Genomic DNA, 19130 nt, shown 5'->3' with positions numbered 1-19130 from the left:
ATTCTGATCTGGAAATGGGCAGGGACCAGCAGGGTCAAGTTGCACATCAAAATCCTATCACATTAGTAGCTTGCTGCCATCAGACACTCATGCAACCCTGCTGGCCTCCACATTCCTGGGTGCTGGCTGCCATGAGGCAACCATTGCAGGCCATCCCCGCCTCACATAGGAATATCTGATTGGCCAAGATTGGTAACATCCACCTCCTCCTTCCCCCTCTCCAAGTCAATGAGCTGTTGGGAGAGGGAATATTTCCCATTCTTGAAGTTCATACATGGGAGGTAGGGGCCTTTTTTTTTTTTTTTTATAATTTTCATGGGAAATTTTTACTAGTGTGTTTTGAAAAGATTCTTATTGTCTTTAGTAGAAATTAGAACTAATATTAAAAATACATGCAGTTTTCATATAGTTGAAATTTGAACTGAGCATGTAATAATGTCTTGCTGGTTACTCCAGTTGAACTGAAACCTGTTCATTCACTGTTAGAGCCACTTTATAGATTTTTTTCCCTCAATCATACAACCCCTATCATACAATGATAGGAACATATTTAAAGCGTGTTTAAAAATTAAAGTGTAAAAGGGGCGCCTGGGTGGCTGAGTCAGTTAAGCATCTGACTTTGGCTCAGGTCATGATCTCAGGGTCCTGGGATTAAGTCTGTGCTCAGCAGGGAGTCTGCTTATCCCTCTCCCTTTGCCCCTCTCCCCCACTCATGCTCGCTCCTTTTCTCTTTCAAGTAAATAAATAGAATGTTAAAAAAAATTAAAGTGTGAAAGTTTTTTTTTTTTTTTTTTTAAGATTTCATTTATTTATTTGATACAGAGAGAGAGATCACAAGGCGGCTCCCTGCTGAACAGAGAGCCTGATGTGGGGCTTGATCCCAGGACCCTGAGATCATGACCTGAGCTGAAGACAGAGGCTTAACCCACTGAGCCACCCAGCTGTCCCTAAAGTGTGAAAGTTTTTAAGTTGCACAGGACATTACAAAGACACTGTACTGTATTTTACTTGAATTGTTAGATTTCCTTGAGAGCGTAAGGGAAGATGCGGGTTGTATTGATTTCTTAGTTCCCATAGACCTCCAGGATTCTGTAAAGAGCAACCAGTTAATGAGTGAATTACTGCCTGGATGCCTGGCTGCCTGGCCAACTAACTAAATGAATAGATCTGTGTACCATGCATTGCTTTTCCCTCATGGTTTCATCCTAAGGGTTAAATGAAGGAGTAATGTCTGGCCTCTGGCAAGCGCTCCAAGAATGCTAATCATCGCTATGACTTCTGCCTGTAGGTGGTGTAGGTGGTAAAAAGCACACTGCCCTAGGGAACTCATGGGTTGCAGCCCTGGCGGCCTGGTTAAATCTGGGCCAAGTGTTGGCCACACCCTTCTTGTGCCATCCTGTGGGCAGGACTGGTAAACACAATGAAGCTACAGGGAAACCAAGACTTTGGTGAGAGGCTTAAACCTGTAAACCTAGCTCAGCTCCACCGTAGGTTTTAAGATAGAGGAATGAAAGTGTTTCTAAAATATTTCTGTATATCACAGATATAGCAGAGCAAATGGGGGTGGGGGCTTTCTTCTGTAGGATTTAAATGTTACATGATTAACACTGAAAAAAAAATTTTAAATCTACCCTTGATGATATACTTGAGTTACCAATGCCATTTTGTGTTCAGGCAGTGGGAGATGTGCTTTTTCCTTTCTTAATTATGTAAAGAAGTGTAGAGCCAGCTATTAATGCCGCTAATTTTATTTCCTAGAGTTTGTGGTATTCTCAAAGATGCTCAACGATATATTTATTTATTTATATTTTTGAAAAAGATTTTATTTATTTATTTGAGAGAGAGACAGTGAGAGAGAGCATGAGAGGGGAGAAGGTCAGAGGGAGAAGCAGACTCCCCATGGAGCTGGGAGCCTGATGCAGAACTCCATCCCAGGACTCTGGGATCATGATCTGAGCTGAAGGCAGTCGCTCAAACAACTGAGCCACCCAGGTGCCCCTCAAAGATATATTTAGGCTGAAATTTGTTGTCATCTAGTTTGTAATACAAAATACTGTAAGTGGCTTCCATATCACCCCCTTCACACACACACACACACCCGCACAGTCAATTAGCCCTCAGCATCCATTTCTACCCCTTTCTCTGTGCCTTCCCACAGGATAGAACTACTTTTCTCTGACTTTCTTGCAGCTGTGGTTCTGGGTGAGAATTTGCTTCCACCAATGAGATGCTGGAAGTATAAGGCAGGCCTTCTTCATAGTGAGCTGGCAGCTCATTACTGTTCCCAGCCGGACTCAGCATTCATTCCACTGTTGAGTTACCAGCTTTGTCATGCTTGAAGGCAGTGTCCTAGAGGCTCTTGTCACCAACTTCAGTGGGAATTGAGGAAGTCCAGCACCCAAGCAGTGGAAACAGCAGCATTTCTTGACCTGTGGATTAGAGTGGTCCTCGAAATCAATATCTGGTAGCAGACCCCTGCCTTCTACTCCTTGATACTGTCCCACAATTTTGTAAGTACCAAGTTTCCGGCATTAAGTTCCTTTCTGTCTGAAATACCTAGAGTGATTTCTTTTTTTTGTGCTGTATCCTGACATACTGTTTGGATGTCACGAAGAATTAAAATCTATATAGGCTACGAAACAGTAACTGTTAGAGTAGAAAAATAAAAGTAGGGAAAAGGTATGTAAAGTATACATTTATTCGTGTAAGAATACACGCACACACATATACTTGTTTATGCATAGAAAATATCAAGAAGATTTTAAAGAAAATGAAATTAGTAATTATTTCTGGGAAAATAAAAATAAAACCTGAGATTGGAGAGAGTTTTCCATTTCATTTATATACCCCTTAATAAAGTGTTGTCTTTTTTTTTTTACCATGCTCACAAAATATTTTTTCAATTAAAAAAATTTAAAATACAATAAATTGGCAAGTTTCTATAACAAGTTGCAAAAGGAAAAAGCATCCATTAACCCATCGATCTAACATAATGTAACGTGTTTTTACATATTCCCGCTAACTCTTTGTTGATTGAAGTTCTACAGTGAGATATGTACACATACAACTTTATAATTGTTTTGGGGGTTTGGATTTTTTGTTTTGTTCTTTGGGTTTGTTTTGTTTTGTTTTATTTTGATTGTTACAGTATATGTAACTAACACTTAGAAAATATTTACCATGTGCCAGGCATGGTGATTAGAAATTTTCTTGAATCTTAGTTCATTGAAACTGAGATATTACTGATTGTAACATGCACCATTATCTTGTGTGTCATTAAGAAAGAACTTAAAAAAACTGCTCACTAAAACTCTAACACAAATAACACTTAGGGTTTTTTCCCTTTATTGAACCTCATATCTCTAGAAGGTAAGCAACTTCTGTCTAAAGGCCACAGCACATTTCTGACATCCTGACACTTGACACTAATGATGGTTCCTCATAAGGCATAAATTGGTTATACCAGCCTCTATTACTTTGAAATACCTTTCATCTATTTCAAGGGATTTCATAGTTGTCTTTCTTTCAGTGGCTTTGCTGATGTACGATAGGCTCATAGTTTAGTCCCAAAATGTAAGACAGCTTCCTCTTCAAGGTTGCTTTGCATGAAAGTAGGGAGTGGCAGTCTTTCCTTCAGGGACAAATAGTTGTTTTGCTAATATCAAATTTAAGTTCTACTCTCCTTCTGTATCTTTGTCCGTACACACTAACCTTTATTTCCATGCTGAATCACAATGTAATTTTTAAGGCATTTTAAACATCAATTAAATTCAAATTATAAATTACCACAATGTACATAATTCAGTTGATGGTGACAATCACATGAACAGTGATGATGCTTACATGTGTAGACGACTCTGTGCTTGTAAGATACCATCAACTGCCAGTGATTGCCCAATATCAGAGATGTTAAGATGTGGAAAAGTTCTTATTAGAATGGATAAGATGTTATCCATTTGATCCTCAAACAACCTGTAAGTCAATTCTGTTATTCCTCAAATAGAAAGCTGAGAAACAAAGAGGTTATCGAGGTGCTTCATTATTAGGAAACAGGTCTTTTAAAAATGCAGTCAGTCTGGTTCCAGTGCTCACCATCTTAACCATTAAGCTACGTTGTCCCTTGTTGTTTTAAAACTTCCCTTATTGCTACAGAATAGTCCTATTATAGTTGTTTAATGTTCCATCAAAAGGACAAACTAGAATTTATTTGACCATTAGCAAATATTAGATAATTAGATTGCCTCTAATTTTTCCACCATAAGTTATGCAATTAACATATCAATGCATATGGCTTTTCATGACCCAAAGGGATATGTTTTATTTTCTAATAAAAATATAATACTTATTTTAGAAATTTTGGAAAATACAAAAATTATAAATAAGCAAACAGTAGTTACTATGATTTCTTCATCAAGGGGCTACTATTGCTAACAGGGTGGTGAGTTTCTTTTCCAAAATTTTCCATAGCTCTTCTCATATAGCTGAGATTATAATAGAAATGCCTTTCTGTGCTCTACTTTATTCTCTTAGAGTGGTGTATTAGTTTTCTGTGGCTGCCATCATGAATTACCACAAATTTTCGTGACTTAAAACTACAAAAATTTATTCTCTCACAGTCCTGGAAGCCAGAAGTCCGAAATCAAGATGTGGGAAGGGCCTTTGTACTCCCTCATTTAGGACCGATCAAAACATGTTGCTTTTATAATGTTCTAAGATTATAATCATAAATGAAGAGAATAATAACCAGTTGTGACAATTGGCAGGTCACTGCATTGCTTTGGGGGCCAGACATACTCCCTGTTCCTCATACAACCTGGAACCTAGCACAATGTGGCTGGAACAGACTCAGCACCTGATGTTTTTGAATGAATAGTCTATCTAGTAAGGCAGTGTTTTCCATTGTGGGGCAGCATCATTGTTTAGAAAATTTTCACAGATAGAACCCACTAAAGTAGTTATTATTAAATATTTGCATTTCTATTCTATTCCCCTAGCATTCTCCATGTGATATTGATTCATTAGATAGAAAAAGGGGAGCTTATTAAACTTATAATTAACCTTTTCTCTTGACATGTAATTAGCTAGGATTTATGAGATGCTAAAGGCTGCAGTGTCTGAGAAAAGGAGCATAAATAAGGATATTTTTGTTTTACTGAGCTTGGAATAGTACAGTCATTTATTTTCATTGAAATATTATTTATCTGATTTATTTTTCTTTTTAAAGTGGCTAATGATCTTCTGAACAACTTTAGATAAATTATTCTAGTCCATTCTAGGGGTAGAGATCTGATTCTAATTTTTTCCACCAAAATTGAGGATCTGATTAGGTCAAATCTATGTAAAACATTGAGAAGTGTGAATTTACTTTTCATCCCCATTTTGTTAAGATAATTTTATTATTGTCATGCTATCATAATTCAAAATATACTAGGGTATATAGGGTAACATTTTAGGGTAACATTTTAGATGAACCAAATAAATAGGGTAACATTTTAGATGAACCAAATAAATCTTAAAGGAAAGATGTATTAAAATTTATATTGAACTACAACTGAGAAGGGGTTGTTTTGCACTATGTTGCAAGCAAACTTTTACCAACTAATTTTTAAGTTTTCTTCTTATTTAGGAAGAAACATACTTTTTCCTCAAATATAATGGGGTACCTTCAAAATAAAGAAATGCCTTATGGTAAGGAAACAGATTACAAAGCATCTTATTTTTCACTTATTTGGAAAAAAATTTTAATTGCCTTGCCAAATGAAATGTGAGAGATTCTTATTTTTGGAATCCTCCTACACTTAAAAATGGCTCACATTCTCTGTGTTGTCAAGAACATAGACATCCAACCTCATTCCCAAACTGTCTTTTACTTTATAGTTCTTGGGCTTCTCTAGCGAAAACCTCTCTAATGTCACTTAGACCAGATATTTTCATGTACTGTACTTGCATGTCATCCAATTATGGAGGCTAAAACAAGCTACTGGACCACCGATTCCAAGCACCACTTTTCCTTATCCATGCTATGATACATCATTTAAAAAAATTATTTTAAATTCACTTTCTAAAGTTTAAAACAAAAAAAGGAGGCATTTCTATTAGGCTCAGCAGTCTTCTGTGGCTTCCTGTTTATTTCAGTTCTCAAATAGGAGCTTTCCCCATAATCATTGTCATTATTATTACTATCTCTGGTCTTTCATAAGTACATCATATGTTCTGCTAATCCCCCTCCCCTCTTGCTAGTTAGATATATGTGATCTTTTGTTAACAGGTTTTTATTATAGTCTTTATAATCCTCCTTTCCCATATTTGCTTTTCCCAATCATTTTAATAACATTTATTTATTGTTTTCCATGATTTGACAGTTGTTACAGTGACTTTTATAGTACACTGTTTAAAACGTATTTTAATAGCATAAAATATGTGATTCAAAGGAAGTAAAAATGCATAGAAATAAAAAAGCTATAGGAAAAGAAAGAAGCAAAGTTTAGTTAGCTGAATTGTGGTATCTTGCTTGGGAAGTTATCTTTCTTTCTTTTTTTTTTTTAAGATTTAAATTTATTTATATATTTGAGAGAGAGCACAAGCAGTGGGGAGGATCAGAGGGAGCAGGAGAAGCAGACTCCCCACTCAGCAAGGATCCTGGTGCAGGGCTCCATTCGAGGATCCTGGGATCATGACCTGAGCCAAAGGCAGATGCTTAACCGACTGAGCCACCCAGGCATCCCGAGTTTTGTATCTTATGAGACCTGCCATAAGTCAAAGATAGGATGATCTAAGTTCTTGATCTGTGCTTAAGATGAGCAGGAAAAATGGTTTCAGTTACCTGGTCCAGTATGTGTTCACCAATAATCTGGGTGTTAGTTTTCATTCTGTATTTTGAGTACGATCCCTGGAAAATTTTCTGTTTCCTGTGATAGCAGTGATTTTTCTCTTTTAGAGTTGCTAATGCAAGGTCAAAACTAATTATCTCCCAACCCTTTTATAAGGGTTTTATTAAACGGCATCTATCTGTGCTTAAATATAAGGTACCAGAGCTATTAGGAAGGAAAGCAAGGAGGATGACAAACATAAATACCTTTATCTCTGCTGCTAGGACAAGGTGACCTGAAAGATAGTCACTGTATTGATGTTAATGAGGATAAACAAGCCCTGCAACAAGACTCAGATAGCAGAACCTAAATCACCATGTTTAGTTCCCAAGCACACTAGGCTCTGCAATCTGAATGCAGAGATGAATGGGATGCTCTGGCCCCAAGAAGCCTGTGTAACTTCCTTGTTCCTTTGAAGATGGGAAACCCTATAGATCTGGGGCATCACTGTTGGAATAATGTAGTCGAACCCTCAGAGAAAGCCAGTTAAGTATATCTTGGATTGAGAAAGGTCGGACACTGTGTGACATAAATTTTTTTAGAAAAAAAAAATTGGACTTTTTGCAACTAATATGATAAATCTGCAAACTTTTATTACTAGACTTATCAAACAGCTCATATTCTACTGCCATCTTGATTTCCTCACCACTTAATTCCTTAACCTCTGGAGATCACCCAGCCTGATCACTCCTTTGAAACTACCTCCTGATCACTTAACTGAAACTACATTCTAAAAGGACATAATTTCCTGATTGTTAACTTAATGGTAAAATATAGGCAGACCAGCAAGGTAGTTAATAGAATGGTCTTGGAATCGGGCGGACTTGCATTTAAAATCCGAGTCTACTGCTTACTAACTAGCTCTGTGACCTTCAGAAAGCATTTTAAAACCTCTTCTGTGAAACTGGGATAATTAAATCAATCTCATAAGTGTATCATAAGGATTAAGTGAGATAAAATATATAAAGCATCTAGCACAGAGCAAGGCACATAGCTGTTGCCCAGTAATTTCATACGATTATAATTTTTTAAAGGCTTTCACAGTCTTTATTTCTCCTGACATTTCTAAAGCACCTGAAACATGTCACCATTCCATACTTACTAAATATGTTTTTTTCTTCTAGGCCATAAGCCTTAAATAATCTTTAATGTCCAACCCTGGGATTGCTCTTCTTCATTTCCTAAGAAGCTGTTATCGGTTTTTGCCCAAAGAAGGAGAGAAGGTTGGGGGCACTTGGGTGGCTTAGTTGGTTCAGCATCCGACTCTTGGTTTCACCTCAGGTCACGATCTCAGTGTTCTGGGATTGAGCCCTGTTGTCAGGCTTGTGTTCAGCGAGGAGTCGGCTTGAGATTGTCTCCCTTTCCTTCCCCATAGCCCCTCCCCCATGCATGCTCACATGTGCATTCTTTCTCTCTCTCTCTCTCTCTAAGCAAATAAAATAAAAAATTTTTAAAAAAGGGGCGCCTGGGTGGCTCAGTGGGTTAAGCCACTGCCTTTGGTTCAGGTCATGATCTCAGGGTCTTGGGATCGAGTCCCGCATCGGGCTCTCTGCTCAGCAGGGAGCCTGCTTCCTCCTCTTTCTCTCTGCCTGCTTCTCTACCTACTTGTGATCTCTAGCTGTCAAATAAATAAATAAAATCTTTAAAAAAAAATTTTTTTTTAAAAAGAGAGAAAGTTGTACTACTTTGAGAGAAATAACTCTAAGTGAGACTCAGGGAGACAGAGCCAACCTAAGGCAACCCTTGCTTAGTAGTCAATAAATCGGACCTCACTCTTCTCCTTCTCTCTAGTCTACTGCTGGGGTCCTTACTGGCTGAGAGCATAAGAGACTGTGGATATAGTCCCCAAAGTTCAGCCTCCCAGAGTAGAGAACAAAGTGAAGAAGAGTGAGGAATGGACATAGGGAAGCCAAATGGGAGATACCTAACACAGATACCTAGAAACAAATCTAAAAAATATGTGTAGGGGCACCTGGGTGGCTCAGTGGGTTAAGCCTCTGCCTTTGGCTCAGGTCATGATCCTCAGGGTCTTGGGCTTGAGCCCTGCATCGGGCTCTCTGCTCAGTGGGGAGCCTGCTTCCTCCTCTCTCTCTCTGCCTGCCTCTCTGCCTACTTGTGATCTCTGTCTGTCGAATAAATAAAAATCTTTTAAAAAAAATATGTGTAAGATGTCTATGAAAAAATGGACAATTTTCTAAACAGAAATCTATGTTTATGGGTAAGTAGACTCAATATTCTGAGAATGTTAGTTTCCCAGAAATCAATTCATAATTTAATGCAACTTTTAAAAATACCAAGAATATTTGATGGAACTTTTTTAAAAACAGTTTTTTATTTAAATTCCAGTTAGTCAACATACAGTGTAATATTAGTTTCAGGAATATAGTGTAGAGATTCAACACTTCCATACAACATCTCATGCTCATCAGAAGTGCACTCCTTAATCCCCATCACTTATTTCACCCATTCTCCCCACCAACTCGCATCTGTTAACCATCAATTTGTTCTCTATAGTTGAGTCTTTTTTTTTTTAAGATTTTTTTTTTTTTATTTGAGAGAGAAAGAGAGTGTGTGAGTGGGAGGAGGGGCAGAGGGAGAGAGAGAGAGAATCCTCAAGCAGACTCCCTTGCTGAGCATGGAGCCTGACACTGGTCTCCATCCCAGGACCTGAGATCATGACCTGCGCCAAAATCAAGAGTCAGCTGCTTAACCAACTGAGCCACCCAGGCACCTCAAGAGTCTGTTTCTTGGCTTGCCTCTACCTCTCTTTTTTCCCCCCCTTTACTCGTTTGTTTTGTTTCTAAAATTCCACATGAGTGAAATCATATGGTATTTGTCTTTTTCTGACTTATTTTGCTTAGCATAATACTCTCTAGCTCCTTAATGAAATTTTTAAAGCTGATTCTTAAATGTATAAGGAAAACCAGGGTATCTGGCTGGCTCAGTTGGTGAAGCATGAGACTCTTGATCTCACGGTTGTGAGTCTGAGTCCCATCCTGGGTGTAGAGATTACTTAAAAAAAAAATGTATAAGGAAAAACCAAACAAAACAAATGAAAAATGCCAAGACAATTTTGAAGAAAAAAGTACAGGATTCTTAACTTAGAACTCTCAAGGCTAATTATAAATTTATGATAATTAAGACATTAGCAAAGCCCCCAAACAAACCCATATATATATATATATATGGAAACCCAATATATAACAGAGGTGGCATTATAGAACAATGAGTAAAAGATGAGCGTTAATGATGCTGAAAAAACTAGTTATCCATCTGGGGATTAAAAAATTTTGAGGGTGCCTGGGTGGCTCAGTGGGTTAAGCCGCTGCCTTCGGCTCAGGTCATAATCTCAGGGTCCTGGGATCAAGTCCCACATTGGGCTCTCTGCTCAGCGGGGAGCTTGCTTCCTCCTCTCTCTCTGCCTGCCTCTCTGCCTGCTTGTGATCTCCCTCTGTCAAATAAATAAATAAAATCTTTAAAAAAAAAAAAAAATTTTTGAGAAGGGCACCTGGCTGGCTCAGTCAGAACATTCAGCTCATGATATTGGGGTTCTGAGTATAGAAATTTCTAAAAATAAATAAATAAAATTTTGACTTCTCACCTCACAGAATATATGAAAATTAATTTCAGGTGTGTTAAAGACCTAAATGTGAGAGAAAAATATGAATATGTAGAAAGTAAATATAGGAAACTATCCTTATGATCTTGGTATAAGGAAGAACTTTTTTTTAATCCTACAAAAAGTATTATGATCTTTGATAGGAAAAATTCCTAAAACAAGACACAAAAGGTATAAATACCTTAAAATTAAGAACTTCCATTCTTAATTTTAGACACGGTAAAGAGAATAAAAGACAAGTCACAAATTAGGCAAAGAAGGCAAATATTTGTGATACAATTTTTTTTTAAAGTTTTATTTATTTATTTATTTATTTGACAGACAGAGACCACAAGTAGGCAGAGAAGCAGGCAGAGAGAGAGAGGAAAGCAGGCTCCCTGCTGAGCAGAGAGCCCGATATGGGGCTCGATCCCAGGACCCTGGGACCCTGCACATTAATTCTTCTATGGTACTACTTTTAATATGCTGTATAGGAAATGTATCTGTGATCTTATGAATGACTGAGCATGGTATATAGAACAGATACAATTAGATAGAATTATAGCAATGATGAATTAATGATCCTATTAAAGAATCTGTTATTTCAAAATATTTTACTCTCCTATTTCTCAGTGGTAAACTTAACAGATATATGTAGTTCTCTAATTGTCCTCAAGCAGGGCTGATTTTGCCTTCCATGAAACATTTGGCAATGTCTGGAGTCATTTTTATATGTTATGGTGGGTAGAGGGTCAGCCCTACCAGCACACTGTCTAAAGCCAGATATGCTTCTAGACAGCCTACAATGCACAAGCCAGTCTCTGACCAAAAAATTATTGTATAATTTTATTAATATTAAATTTGATATTAAATTAGTTTTATTAATATCAAAATATTAATAGTGCTAAGACTGAGAAACCTCCTCTAGCCCAAACTAAAGGACTCACTACAAATTTCTGTCTTTACATTTTTGGATGTTAAGAGAGATAAAAGATGTATACACATATGTGTGTGTATCTAGTCACACTGAATACACATGTTATGAGATGGGCTTATAAAATGATGAGGCCGCTTTATTAGCATATGAAATTAATTGCTAACATTTACATAATGTTTATAAATACTTTCTTGAGTACTGTCTCCCAGGTAATATTATCTATACCCATAGAGTCAATTTTCATCTCTATGATTATGACTTTCAAATGTTTATCTCTAGCCCAGACTCCAGTGTGTTACCACATCCCACTGATTTTCTGTAGTCTATTTCCTCTCTCCCATCCTTTGCCCTCAGCACCAATGCAATGTTTTGGCCTCATCCTTATTTGTCTGGATTACTATGTGACTCCATTGTCAATAGTCACCCCATCTTGTAGCTATAAAATAAGGAAACCCTATCTTCTTAGTGCACAAATTATAATAGCTTCAATCCTGACTGACTCCTGGAAATCAGCTGTCATCACATTACCTGCCAGCTGCCTCTAAGAGCTCCCAGGGTTCGACCATGCAGTCTCTTGAAAATGTCCATGGGGTTCTTGTTCCACTAAGCCTGGATGGCAGCAGTGTCTTCCTGTAAGGTCCCACTGACCATTCAGCAGGGCATGGCTTTCTGCCAACTGTTACCAACACACTGATCTCAAGGAGGAGGTGTCCTGCTCTCACCTTTTCACCTCTTCCTGAAGCATAGGACAAGCCCTCTCCGAATTCCCCACAGTAAAACTAAATCCAGACCATAACTTTCAACAAAATTTTCCTGCAGGTTTAGAAATAAAAAGAAAGGATGTAGAATGAGGTAGTTATGTACAACCTGCACAGGCCCAGACCCATGCAAAGATTCCATGCAGGGACCTTATTCCTAGCCAAACCTCCCTGGCCAAGATGACTTTGGCTCTAGAAATGCTCTAGGAATCTCCATGACTTGGAGTCCATGCCAAGTGGATTCTGGCACCAGAAATAAAAGGAAAATTTCCCCTCACCTGTCTGAGATCTGTCAGTTTCCATTCTCAGTATGATTGACAGAAGAATTTAAATTCCTTGCAGACAAAACTTCACCACCTCCCAACTGGGATATGAGCCAGCTCCCAAAGATAATCATATCAGAATACACTGCCAGAAAAAAAAAAATACACTGCCAGTATCAGTTCATTTCCTAAAGTCTGATTAATTCAGTTTTAAATAATTTTTCATGGGACATCAATAATCCAGAGGAAGCTGGACTGCATCAACCTTATTCTAGCTCATTTTCAGTCTCTCCTCACAAATGGTTTAAAATCTTGGTGTCAGTCTCACAAAGAATCACACTGTTATGACAGAGGTGACTTTCTAACCATTCTCCTTCCAGTCTGGCCTCATTGAGTCCACATCTTTGCTGCTGCCTGCGTTCTATAAGGGATGCAAATCTGATCAGTTGCTGCTGCTGCTGCTCCTTTCCTTTTTAATTCCATTAAAATTGTGGCAATCTGAATAGCAGTTAGGAGTTTGAAAAACAGGAACCTAGGCAAAAGTTGAAGATATTGCTAATAAAGGGCCCAACCCTGACGCAGCCCACCTTCAAAAACCTGGCCCCGTTTTTATGTATTTCCATGGGTTTGGAGACATGGTAGTTAATTCCAAGTTGTTTAATGAGTGGGAATGTGGGCCCAGAGGTGAGAACCAATAGGGACAGTGTAGAGAAAGAAGTCCTCCAGTATGTCCCTCCTCCTCTCCCTGGGGTGGATTCAATAGGCTTACCCACAGGGTACCCATAGGAACGTGGTGTTGCCCGTATAGCCCTGAGTACACAATTGCTGACTGCTCACTATGACCTGAGGTGTGGCTAGCAGTCCCAGCCCACCTTCTTGTGTCCTCTCAGTCATGGGAGGTACTGAAAACCTCAGGCAGGGCTCATCAGGTATCTGTCCCTAAGCCACTTGAGCTGGACCAGGCTAGGCTGAGTTCACCTCCCTCAACCCACTTCTGCCTGCCCTCTCCTCTCCAGGAGAGTAGCTCTTTAAATTTCAGTAAGCAGGAACTTCCTGCTCCATTCTCAAGTAGTCTTTTCTTCATGTAAAAGTCCATAGTGGTTCCGCATGGCCTTTATGAATCCCCTCTTGTTTCTTTAGCCCCATCACTTCTCTTTCTGCATCTACACCCTATGCTCAAGTACAGTCAGGACTACTACAAATCCCTGAACTTAGATTCTTTCTCATGCCTCTGCCTTTGCTGTGGTCTAGGCCAGGAATGCCTTCCACCCCATCATCAATGGGACATATCTTATCAGCTGCCATCTTCTCCAGGAATTCTTTCTTTGCCTCATCCCCAAGCCTAGATTAAGATCTCTTATCTGTAGTCTGGGGAACGTAATATGTATCTCTGGCACACCTCTTATCATACAGAAATGGTTTGTGTCTTCCAGGAGTCATGGGAACTTCCTAACGGCAGAGGAAATGTTGTTACCCTCGGTACTCTCAGGTCCCTGGCACAGGGCCTGCAATATACTAAATGCTCAGTTAAATTCCATGAAGGTTGACTCCGTATTTTCATTAGATCCTCTTGACAATCCTGGGAAGCTAGTATTGTTTTCCAACAGTGCTTGTAAGCAGTGAATCCATTTAATTTAAGACTAAGATTAAAACAACCACGAAAATTATGGTTACAGATTACAATGTAAGGTGTAGGAATCATGACAATGTAGAAACAAAGTAACTAACAAAAGATGATAGGAGAAAGGGGTGAAGAAGTTGGGTGTGTGGATGATGTTGATTTTCTCTGTATTGTAGCCAAGGTCACAAAGTCAAGTTTTAAAGTTGACAGATAAGTCATAAATGTACAATCACATTTCAAGATATAAAAGTGAACATTAGAGGGTTACCTGGGTGGCTCAGTTGGTTAAACATCTGCCTTCAGCTCAGGTCATAATCCCTGGGTCCTGGGATCAAGCCTGGCTTCTACCTTGGCCTTGACCTCTGGCTCCGTGCTCAGTAGGGAGTCTGCTTCTCCCCCTCCTCTGCCCACCCCAAGTGGCTCTCTCTCTCACTTGTGCTCTCCCTCTCTTTCAAACAAATTAAAAAAAAAGTAAATTTTAGAAAATGTAGAAAAATAATTCAGTTAAATAAACTCAGCTTTTAGAGGATGAGGAGTGGAAAAGGGGGATATTACTCATGGTTAGGAGTGTATGTAAAGTAAAAAGAAATAGAAAATAAAGTATATTATATAAATTATGGTAAGTTTTAGCCTAGAAACAACCTAAAATGCAAATTTTTAACATGTTCAGAAGAAGCACACACATGTGAGATATAAAATGAAAATATATAAAAATATAGACATTCACATCCTCGGTCCTAAATCAGGACTCAACCGGTATCAAAAGATTGGGATCATTCCCTGCATATTTTCAGACCACAATGCTCTGAAGCTAGAACTCAACCACAAGAGGAAGTTTGGAAAGAACCCAAAGACATGGAGACTAAACAGCATCCTTCTAAAGAATGAATGGGTCAACCGGGAAATTAAAGAAGAATTGAAAAAAATCATGGAAACAAATGATAATGAAAATACAACGGTTCAAAATCTGTGGGACACAACAAAGGCAGTCCTGAGAGGAAAATATATAGCGGCACAAGCCTTTCTCAAGAAACAAGAAAGGTCTCAGGTACACAACCTAACCCTACACCTAAAGGAGCTGGAGAAAGAACAAGAAAGAAACCCTAAGCCAGCAGAAGAGAAATCATAAAGATCAGAGCAGAAATCAATGAAATAGAAACAAACAAACAAAAAAAAACAATAGAACAAATCAACGAAACTAGGAGCTGGTTCTTTGAAAGAATTAATAAAATTGATAAACCCCTGGCCAGACTTATCAAAAAGAAAAGAGAAAGGACCCAAATAAATAAAATCATGAATGAAAGAGGAGAGATCACAACTAACACCAAAGAAATACAAACTATTAAAAGAACATACTATGAGCAACTCTACGCCAACAAATTTGACAATCTGGAAGAAATGGATGCATTCCCAAACATATAAACTACCAAAATTGAACCAGGAAGAAATAGAAAGCCTGAACAGACCCATAACCAGTAAGGAGATTGAAACAGTCATTAAAAATCTCCAAACAAACAAAAGCCCAGGGCCAGACGACTTCCCGGGGGAATTCTACCAAACATTTAAAGAAGAACTAATTCCTATTCTCCTGAAACTGTTCCAAAAAATAGAAATGGAAGGAAAACTTCCAAACTCATTTTATGAGGCCAGCATCACCTTGATCCCAAAACCAGACAAGGATCCCATCCAAAAAGAGAGCTATAGACCAATATCCTTGATGAACACAGATGTGAAAATTCTCACCAAAATACTAGCCAATAGGATTCAACAGTACATTAAAAGGATTATTCACCACGACCAAGTGGGATTTATCCCAGGGCTGCAAGGTTGGTTCAACATCCGCAAATCAGTCAATGTAATACAACACACCAATAAAAGAAAAAACAAGAACCATATGATACTCTCAATAGATGCTGAAAAAGCATTTGACAAAGTACAGCATCCCTTCCTGATCAAAACTCTTCAAAGTGTAGGCATAGAGGGCACATACCTCAATATCATCAAAGCCATCTATGAAAAACCCACCGCAAATATCATTCTCAATGGAGAAAAACTGAAAGCTTTTCCGCTAAGGTCAGGAACACGGCAGGGATGTCCATTATCACCACTGCTATTCAACATAGTACTTGAAGTCCTAGCCTCAGCAATCAGACAACAAAAGAAAATTAAAGGCATCCAAATCGGCAAAGAAGAAGTCAAATTATCACTCTTCGTAGATGATATGATACTCTATGTGGAAAACCCAAAAGACTCCACTCCAAAACTGCTAGAACTTGTACAGGAATTCAGTAAAGTGTCAGGATATAAAATCAATGCACAGAAATCAGTTGCATTTCTCTACACCAACAACAGGACAGAAGAAAGAGAAATTAAGGAGTCAATCCCATTTACAATTGCACCCAAAACCATAAGATACCTAGGAATAAACCTAACCAAAGAGGCAAAGAATCTATACTCAGAAAACTATAAAGTACTCATGAAAGAAATTGAGGAAGACACAAAGAAATGGAAAAATGTTCCATGCTCCTGGATTGGAAGAATAAATATTGTGAAAATGTCTATGCTATCTAAAGCAATCTACACATTTAATGCAATTCCTATCAAAGTACCATCCATGTTTTTCAAAGAAATGGAACAAATAATTTTAAAATTTATATGGAACCAGAAAAGACCTCGAATAGCCAAAGGGATATTGAAAAAGAAAGCCAAAATTGGTGGCATCACAATTCCGGACTTCAAGCTCTATTACAAAGCTGTCATCATCAAGACAGCATGGTACTGGCACAAAAACAGACACATAGACCAATGGAACAGAATAGAGAGCCCAGTAATGACCCTCAACTCTATGGTCAACTAATCTTTGACAAAGCAGGAAAGAATGTCCAATGGAAAAAAGACAGCCTCTTTAATAAATGGTGTTGGGAAAATTGGACAGCCACGTGCAGAAAAATGAAATTGGACCATTTCCTTACACCACACACAAAAATAGACTCCAAATGGATTAAGGACCTCAATGTGAGAAAGGAATCCATCAAAATCCTTGAGGAGAACACAGGCAGCAACCTCTTCCACCTCAGCCGCAGCAACATCTTCCTAGGAACATTGCCAAAGGCAAGGGAAGCAAAGGCAAAAATGAACTAATGGGATTTCATCAAGATCAAAAGCTTTTGCACAGCAAAGGAAACAGTTAACAAAATCAAAAGACAACTGACAGAATGGGAGAAGATAGTTGCAAACGATATATCAGATAAAGGACTAGTGTCCAAAATCTATAAAGAACTTAACAAACTCAACACCCAAAGAACAAATAATCCAATCAAGAAATGGGCAGAGAACAGGAACAGACGTTTCTGCAAAGAAGACATCCAGATGGCCAACAGACACATGAAAAAGTGCTCCATATCACTCGGCATCAGGGAAATACAAATCAAAACCACAATGAGATATCACCTCACACCAGTCAGAATGGCTAAAATCAACAAGTCAGGAAATGATGGATGCTAGCGAGGATGCGGAGAAAGGGGAACCCTCCTACACTGTTGGTGAGAATGCAAGCTGGTGCAACCACTCTGGAAAACAGCATGGAGGTTCCTCAAAATGTTGAAAATAGAACTGCCCTATGACCCAGCAATTGCACTATTGGGTATTTACCCTAAAGATACAAACGTAGTGATCTAAAGGGGCACGTACACCCGAATGTTTATGGCAGCAATGTCCACAATAGCCAAACTATGGAAAGAACCTAGATGTCCATCAACAGATGAATGGATCAAGAAGATGTGGTATATATACACAATGGAATACTATGCAGCCATCAAAAGAAATGCAATCTTGCCATTTGTGACAACATGGATGGAACTAGAGCATATCATGCTTAGCGAAATAAGTCAAGCGGAGAAAGACAACTATCATATGATCTCCCTGATATGAGGAAGTGGTAATGCAAATGGGGGCTTAAGTGGGTAGGAGAAGAATCCATGAAACAAGATGGGATAGGGAGGGAGACAAACCATAAGTGACTCTTAATCTCATGAAACAAACTGTGTGTTGCTGGGGGGAGGGGGGTTGGGAGAAAGGGGGTAGGGTTATGGACATTGGGGAGGGTATGTGCTTTTGGGTAAATTGGAAGGGGAGGTGAACCACGAGAGACTATGGACTCTGAAAAACAATCTGAGGGGTTTGAAGTGGCGGGGGGTTGGGAGGTTGGGGTACCAGGTGGTGGGTATTATAGACGGCACGGCTTGCATGGAGCACTGTGTGCGGTGAAAAAATAATGAATACTGTTTTTCTGAAAATAAATAAATTGGAAAAAAAATAAATAAAAATATAGAGATCATATACAGTAAAAGATAGAAATTAGGAAATTTAGAAGGAATGTCTATTTTATCAATAAATTTACCAATGGAAACAAAATGACCCTCAAAAAGACTATGGAACAAAATCTAATTAAATATGATATAAAAGATATACCTAATACCAACTACCTAGAAAGGTTGAGAATTAAAAAGCAAAGAAGCAAGTTACAGAGTGAAACAAATAACTGATTGAGAAAATACTACAAAATATTAAGAAAAAGGTTGATGGAAAACTCAATAGAAAAGTGGGCAAGAAACTTGATACTATCAAAGAGCAAATTTTTTCATGAACACATAAAAAGGTATTCTACTTCATTATTAATAGGAAAATGCAAATTAAAATCTCTATAAACCTACCTGGAAGGGCTTAATACAAAAAAAGACTAAAAATACCAAGTGTTGGCAAAGATGTAGTGAAATTAGAAGTCTCACACACTGCTGGTAGGGTATAAATTGGTAGAACCACTTTGAAAAGCAATTTTGTGTCATGTTCTCTTTGATGTGGCAATTCGATTTCTACCCATATACCCAGCAGAAATGTGTGCATATGATTACCAACATGCATGTATAAGAATTGCATTGGCCAAAAGCCTGCAACGATTAAATGTTTGTCAGTGGTAGTCATATATATTCATAGAGTGTAAAACAATGCAGCAGTGTAAATAAATGAATTTTAATGGGAGCTGTGACCCAGAAGAATCTCACAAACATAATGTTGGTCTAAGGAGA

At 38.3% G+C, this 19130-nt stretch overlaps 1 protein-coding gene across 1 annotated transcript in view; it reads left to right on the top strand.

Annotated features, from left to right (window-relative positions):
- The first annotated feature begins 2453 nt into the window (after positions 1-2453).
- Positions 2454-19130, top strand: part of FER (FER tyrosine kinase) — a 536624-nt gene continuing 519947 nt past the window's right edge. Inside the window, exon 1 of the mRNA XM_044264382.1 lies at positions 2454-2510. The gene's annotated coding sequence lies outside the window, so the exon portion shown is untranslated. The remainder of the gene's footprint in view (positions 2511-19130) is intronic.

This window comes from Neovison vison, chromosome 1 (assembly GCF_020171115.1).
Source record: "Neovison vison isolate M4711 chromosome 1, ASM_NN_V1, whole genome shotgun sequence".
In the NCBI taxonomy this organism is placed as follows: domain Eukaryota; kingdom Metazoa; phylum Chordata; class Mammalia; order Carnivora; family Mustelidae; genus Neogale; species Neogale vison.
Note: the sequence above shows the minus strand (reverse complement) of the source record. Positions and strands in the feature narration are given on the sequence as shown.